Source organism: Enhydra lutris, unplaced genomic scaffold (assembly GCF_002288905.1).
Source record: "Enhydra lutris kenyoni isolate GAN:26980312 unplaced genomic scaffold, ASM228890v2 scaffoldscaffold1, whole genome shotgun sequence".
Lineage (NCBI taxonomy): Eukaryota > Metazoa > Chordata > Mammalia > Carnivora > Mustelidae > Enhydra > Enhydra lutris.
Window position 1 is genome coordinate 79,396,709 of NW_019154085.1, and position 7,097 is coordinate 79,403,805.

Consider the following 7,097-nt stretch of genomic DNA (forward strand, 5'->3'; position numbering starts at 1 on the left):
TGGGACTCTGAATGATACAGTAACTATTTTTAATGTAGTTTTTTTTAAAAAATAGAATCTTTACTATGCAAGAATGAGAGTTCAGTTTTTGTGTGCCTTTTACATTTTTATGAAAATTCAAAAATGTAATTTTTGTAAATTCAAAAATTTTAGCCTACCCCAAAGCAGCTTCTCAGCTCCTTCTCAAACCTGTCAGGTTTAGCCTGCTCTCTTCCACTCCAGTCACTACCATGTCCCTCAGGGTGACCCAGAAGTCCTACAAGGTGTCCACCTCCAGCCCCTGAGCCTTTAGCAGCTACTTGTACATGAATACACCTGGCAGTGGAATCAGCTCCTCTGCCTTCTCCCAAATGGGCAACAGTAGCAGCTCTTGGGGGTGGCCTGGGCACCGGCATGAGTATGGTCAGGGCCTACTGTGGGGCCAGGGACATGGAGGACATCACAGCTATCTCAGTAAACCAGAGCCTGCTGAACAGCCTTAAGCTGGAGGTGGACCCCAACATCCAGACTGTGTGTACCCAGGAGAAGGAGCAGATCAAGATGCTCAACAAATTTGCTTCCTTCATCAAAAAGGTGCAGTACCTGGAGCAGCAGAACAAAATTCTAGAGACCAAGTGGAACCATCTACAGCAGCAGAAAATAGTCTGGAGCAACATGGACATGTTCAAGAGCTACATCAACAACCTTTGGCAGTAGCTGGACACACTGGGCCAGGAAAAGCTGAAGCTGGAGCTAGACTTGGCAGCACGCAGGGGCTGGTGGAGGACTTCAAGAATAAATATGAGGGGTGTAATCAAAGTGCATGCAGACATGAAGAATGAATTTGTCCTCATCAGGAAGAATGTGGACAAAACTTACCTGAGCAAGGTAGAGCTGAAGTCCCACCTGGATGGGCTGACCAATGAGGTTGTCTTCTTAAGGCAGCTGTATGAAGAGGAGATCCATGAGCTGTAGTCCAAAATCTTGGACACTTCCATGGTCTTGTCTATGGACAACATCCACTCCCTAGACAGCATCATTGCTGAGGTCAAAGCCCAGTACAAAGACACTGCCAACTATGGCTGGGCTGAGACCAAGACCACGTACCAGATCAAGTATGAAGAGCTGCAGACATTGACTGGGAAGCATGGGGATGACATCTGTTACAGGAAGATGGAGATCTCCTAGATGAACCAGAACATCACCTGACTCCAGGTGGAGATCAAGGGCCTCAAAGACCAGAGGGCTTCTTTGGAGGCTACCACAGTGATACTGAGCAGCAAAATGAGCTGGACTTAAAGGATGCCAGTGCCAAACTGGCTGAGACTGCTCTGCAGCAAGCCAAGGAGGACATGGCTTGGCAGCTGCACGGTATCAGGAGCTCATGAACATCAAGCTGGCTGTGGACACTGAGATCACCTCATACTGCAAGCTACTGGAGGGTGAGAAGAGCTGGCTGGAGGCTGAGATGCAGAACATGAGTATCTATACTAAGATCGCCAGCAGCTACTCAGGTGGGCTGAGCTTGGTCTATAGGGGCCTCACAAGCTCTGGTCTCAACTATAGCCTGAGCTTCCAGTCCAGGTTCATCTCTTGTGGGGGCTCCTGTTCCTTCAGCCATGTCAGATCCTCCAAGGTCATGGTTGTGAAGAAGATTGAGACCTGTGGTGGGAAGCTAGTGTTTGAGTCATCTGATGTCCTCCTGTCCAAGTGAACAAGCACTGTGGACCCTCCCAACCTCCCCACTCCTATGGCTACCATAAAGCCTTTGGAGGAAGATGCTATGCAGGGGAGTGCCTGGAACAGGAGACACACCTGAGGCTCAGCCTCAGTCCTCAGCCTACGTTTAGGGGTATTCTACTCCCTTGGGTACCCACTCTTGTCCATGGCCCAAACTAAAAGCCAATTCAAGTGTCTTTTCCCAAATAAAACCTCAGATGGTTCTGCCAATCCCCAAAACAAAACAAAAATTGTAACAAATGGAAAAGTGGACATATCTTGTATATACACATTTGGTGAATTTCCACAAATTTATATACTCATGTAATCCAGATCAGGAAGCAGAGGATTACCACATCTCTCTAAATCTCCTTTGTGCTAAAAGTAACTAATACTCTCAGGTGTGACCAATATTCTAACTTCTAGATGCATTAGAACCTCTTTTTGTACTTTATTTTCTTTTTAAAGATTTTGTTTATTTATTTGACAGAGAGAGACACAATGAGAGAGGGAACATGAGCAGGGGGAGTGAGAGAGGGAGAAGCAGGCTCTCTGCTGAGCAGGGAACCCAGTGCAGGGCTTGATCCCAGGACCCTGGGATCATGATCTCAGCCAAAGACAGATGCTTAACGACTGAGTCACCCAGGTGCCCCTTTTTATGAACTTTTTTAAATAAAGGGATTCATTCTGCATGCATTTTAATTTCTGGTTTCTTTGCTCAATATTCTGTTTTTGAGATTAATTCATATTAAGTATAATTGTAATTCATTCATTCACATTGCTGTAGTATTTTAAATAAGTAATTTACTCTTTTTTTTTTTTTTTTTTTGGCTTGCTTTCAGTTTGGTGCTATTATGATTAAAACATCCATGAACATTCCATGCTTTATCTTTTAGTGAATATGTGTTTCCTTATCCCTGGGATATAAATCTAGGATGGAACTCTTGGGACATGGGGCAATTGTATATTTAGCTTATGTAGATATAGTTGAAGAATTTTCTAAAGTGGTTGTGCCAATTTACATTCACATCAACAAGCTGTAATTGCCATTTATCCTACAGCCTAACCAATATTTGGAATAGTCATAGTCTTTCTTATTAAGCTGCCTTCTTGTGTGTGAGCTTGATAAACCATAATGTCTAAAGATCACCGGGAACACACTTAAAGTCAAACTTTATTTATTAACTTGCTTTATTTATTAACTTGGAACAAATGTGATATTGTAGGTTGTTTTGGTAAAGGATGGCATGGGCTTTTTACAGTGTTTTGGTTTATCCTAGATGATTTTTGAGAAGGAAAAGAAAAGGGGGTTCTGTTCTGGATTAATATTTGTCATGGAATTATGGCAAATTAGTAATTGCATATTTTAATAATTTTTAATCTAGGAGGTAAAATGGAAAAGTAGAGCTAGAATTGTCATAGTTTGGTAAGAGAGAGGGATAAATAGGAATTTTTGTTATTGTTTGATGTCCTTGTATTTTACTTAGTTCTATTATGGTTATGGAGTAATGTCATCAGATGTTGATACTCTGTTAAATTATTTAAATTCAGGGGAACCTGGGTGGCTCAGTTGGTTAAACATCTACCTTCAGCTCAGGTCATGATACCAGGGTCCTGGGATCAAGCCCCATGTCAGGATCCCTGGAGGAGTCTGCTTGTCCCTCTCTTCCTGCCCCCATTCATGTTCTCTCTTTCACTCAAACAAATAAATTAAATATTAAAAAATTATTTAAATTCAGTGGGGACATCATGGGCTGCTCTTCTTTTCTAAGCCAGTTACCAGTTTTCAGGGTATTTGTATTATATCTCAGTTTACCATTTTGGCCAAAGGTAGATAAAGGCTCCATGATACTAATTTATGGTGTTTGGGACTGCACCATTGCCAAAATTCTATTGAACAGGAGGTTATTGAGAAAGTATCATTTATAGTTGTACTAATCTTATTACCTCCTCCTCCTTTTGTATAAGTGTTAAATGTCGAGTTATCTGATGTGACAATAACTATGAAGAATCACTTAAGACTGTGGACAGGATACATTAGCAAACTGCAGTACAGGCCAGTATCAGAAATAAGATGATTATTAGCCCTTATAAAGAGTCATGAAAACAAGAGTTAGATGACCTAGCCCAGGTTGAGAAAACGTTGTAAAGGCTTAGTGCATATGTTACAGAGATTCAGTTGTATATTGTATGGGTCCTTTTCCGCTTAAATTTGCAGTAGAGAAGAGACAAGAACAGGGATAGCATACTTAAGCACGTAACAAGATTGAGGAAAATTGGTCAGTGAAGTATTAGGTAAAAGGAAAGTCTTTACAAAGTTTCAAAATAATAATTCAAATAAAATGTGTGTCTCCAATAAGGAAAATCCTCATCCCATCTCTTTTATTTTTTAAATACTGTGTTTGAGAGAGGACAAATAGTTCAGCTATTTGGGAAGAGACAGTGAATTTAAACACGAGATAGCAGAGTAAACTTGGGCTTTCTGGCTTCTTTTTAAAAATAGAACCCATTGGGCGCCTGGGTGGCTCAGTGGGTTAAGCCGCTGCTTTCGGCTCAGGTCATGATCTCAGGGTCCTGGGATCGAGTCCCGCATCCGGCTCTCTGCTCAGCAGGGAGCCTGCTTCCCTCTCTCTCTCTGCCTGCTTCTCTGTCAAAAAAAAAAGAAAAAAAAAATAAATAAAAATAGAACCCATTAACAGAGAATTATCAAATCAGAATTACCCAAGGTAGTTTTCTAGAGTTTGCATGAGGTATATACTACTTACTAAAAGAAGTTAAGCAATAATAGGATTTTCCTTTCTGTGGAAAGGGAAGGAAAATTTTTGGGTTCAGAATGTTGCAGCACTGGATATTTGAAGGAGAGAAAAAACAATGAGGCCATTTGAAAGATCTCTAGAGTGTTTAATTTATCATGTAAAGTGTACTAATATTGAGCCAAGTAGGGGAAAAAAGTGTTTTAAACCTAAAAACCTAGAAACAAAATTAGACTTTGTGCTTAGATATGTTCCCCATAAGGGAATATAGGTATGTATTTCTTGAAACACATTTATATTAGAATATTTTAATTACACATAATTAAGACTGAATTTCCTTTTTAATTTAATTATAATTTTTTATTCTGAGATAATTATAGGTCCATATGCATTTGAAAGAAATATTGTAGATAGATCCTATGTACCCTCTAATCAGTTTTCTCCCAGTGGTAACATACTATGTACCTATAGTATAATAGTATGACCAAGAAATTGACATTGATACAATCTACTAGCTTTATTCAGATTTTACCGGTTTTACATGTACTTATTTATATGAGTGTGTGTTTGTATTTAGCTCTGTGTAACCTATCAGATGTGCAGATTTGTATTATCCCTATGTAATCATGCTATTCAGATCTTACTGTTAAAGAAAAATTGTTCCAAGGATTTACCCAATGATGTTTTCTTAATTAGGTGGGTTTTTTTAATATATATATTCTTAATTTTTTAATTTTTTTATAAACATATAATGTATTATTAGCCCCAGGGGTACAGGTCTGTGACACCAGATTTACACACTTCACAGCATTCACCATAGCACATACCCTCCCCAATGTCCATAACCCCACCACCCTCCCTACCCCCCTCCCCCCGACCACCCTCAGTTTGTTTTGTGACATTAAGAGTCTCTTATGGTTTGTCTCCCTCCTGATCCCATCTTGTTTCATTTATTCTTTTCCTACCCCCCAAGCCCCTCACATTGCATCTCCACTTCCTCATATCAGGGAGATCATATGATAGTTGTCTTTCTCCGATTGACTTATTTCGCTAAGCATAATACCCTCTAGTTCCATCCATGTCAACGCAAATGGCAAGATTTCATTTCTTTTGATGGCTGCAGAGTATTCCATTGTATATATATATACCACATCTTCTTCTTCTTTTTTTTTTTTTAATTTATTGTCAGCGTAAGAGTAGTCATTGTTTTTGCACCACACCCAGTGCTCCATGCAATCCATGCCCTCTCCAATACCCACCACCTGGTTCCCCCAACCTCCCACCCCTGCCCCTTCAAAACCCTCAGATTGTTTTTCAGAGTCCATCGTCTCTCATGGTTCACCTCCCCTTCCAATTTCCCTCAACTCCCTTCTCCTCTCTAACTCCCCTTGTCCTTCATGCTATTTGTTATGCTCCACAAATAAGTGAAACCATATGATAATTGACTCTCTCTGCTTGACTTATTTCACTCAGCATAATCTCTTCCAGTCCCATCCATGTTGCTACAAAAGTTGGGTATTCATCCTTTCTGATGGAGGCATAATACTCCATAGTGTATATGGACCACATCTTCCTTATCCATTCGTCCATTGAAGGGCATCTTGGTTCTCTCCACAGTTTGGCGACCATGGCCATTGCTGCTATAAACATTGGGGTAGAGTTGGCCCTTCTTTTCACTACATCTGTATCTTTGGGGTAAACACCCAGTAGTGCAATTGCAAGGTCATAGGGAAGCTCTATTTTTAATTTCTTGAGGAATCTCCACACCGTTCTCCAAAGTGGCTGCACCAACTTGCATTCCCACCAACAGTGTAAGAGGGTTCCCCTTTCTCCACATCCCCTCCAACACACGTTGTTTCCTGTCTTGCTAATTTTGGCCATTCTAACTGGTGTAAGGTGATATCTCAATGTGGTTTTAATTTGATTCTCCCTAATGGCTAGTGAAGATGAACATTTATTCATGTGTCTGATAGCCATTTGTATGTCTTCATTGGAGAAGTGTCTGTTCATATCTTCTGCCCATTTTTTGATATGATTGTCTATTTTGTGTGTGTTGAGTTTGAGGAGTTCTTTATAGATCCTGGATATCAACCTTTTGTCTGTACTGTCATTTGCAAATATCTTCTCCCATTCCGTGGGTTGCCTCTTTGTTTTCCTGACTGTTTCCTTTGCTGTGCAGAAGCTTTTGATCTTGATGAAGTCCCAAAAGTTCATTTTCACTTTTGTTTCCTTTGCCTTTGGAGACATATCTTGAAAGAAGTTGCTGTGGCTGATATCGAAGAGGTTACTGCCTATGTTCTCCTCTAGGATTCTGATGGATTCCTGTCTCATGTTGAGGTCTTTTATCCATTTTGAGTTTAATTTTGTGTATGGTGTAAGAGAATGGTCGAGTTTCATTCTTCTACATATAGCTGTCCAGTTTTCCCAGCACCATTTATTGAAGAGACTGTCTTTTTTCCACTGTATATTTTTTCCTGTTTTGTGGAAGATTATTTGACCGTAGAGTTGAGGGTCCATATCTGGACTGTCTACTCTGTTCCACTGGCCTATGTGTCTGTTTTTATGCCAGTACCATGCTGTCTTGGTGATCACAGCTTTGTAGTAAAGCTTGAAATCAGGTAACATGATGCCCCCAGTTTTATTTTT

At 40.3% G+C, this 7,097-nt stretch overlaps 1 pseudogene; it reads left to right on the forward strand.

Annotated features, from left to right (window-relative positions):
• The first annotated feature begins 230 nt into the window (after nt 1-230).
• Nucleotides 231-1,693, forward strand: LOC111145357 (annotated as a pseudogene).
• Nucleotides 1,694-7,097: the final 5,404 nt, after the last annotated feature.